The sequence below is a fragment of the Morus notabilis genome, unplaced genomic scaffold (assembly GCF_000414095.1).
Source record: "Morus notabilis unplaced genomic scaffold, ASM41409v2 Scaffold414, whole genome shotgun sequence".
Taxonomy (NCBI): Eukaryota; Viridiplantae; Streptophyta; class Magnoliopsida; order Rosales; family Moraceae; genus Morus; species Morus notabilis.
Genome location: NW_010365171.1, coordinates 40,292 through 40,908, shown reverse-complemented (window position 1 = coordinate 40,908; position 617 = coordinate 40,292).

The following is a 617-nucleotide window of genomic DNA, read 5'->3' as shown; positions in this document are numbered from 1 at the left end:
ACTCAGAAAGACTTGAATCTCAGGCAAAGGAGATGGGTGGAGTACATGGAAGACTACGACTTCACTCTCCAGTATCATCCTGGAAAAGCTAATGTGGTGGCTGATGCCCTTAGCAGGAAGCCGACGGGGACTCTGGCATCATTAGCTTTGGAAGATTGGGGAAGGACTGAAGTGGCGAGTGAGTATGATCTTCAGTTCTACGAAGATTTTAACCATGTTATGGTGTATAATTTGGTTTCTACACCGGACATTGTGCAACAAGTTAAGCAGAATCAATGGCAGGATCCACCTCCAAGGGATTTGGATTCGGATCCAGAAGGGAGAACAATTCAAGGATTGGAGAATCCGGGAGGATGGAGCCTTGTATTTCCGCAACCGCCTTGCTGTTCCTAAGGCGGGTGAGGTAAAGAAGAAGATTCTGCAAGAGGCACACAAATCGACGTATGCTATTCATCCGGGGAGTACAAAGATGTACCAGAACCTGAAAAGACAGTACTGGTGGAGAGGCATGAAAAGGGACGTTCGTGAGTATGTCTCAGAATGTGCGACTTGCCTCCGGATCAAAGCTGAGCATCAGAAGCCGGCGGGAGAGTTGCAACCTCTTCCTATCCCTGGAT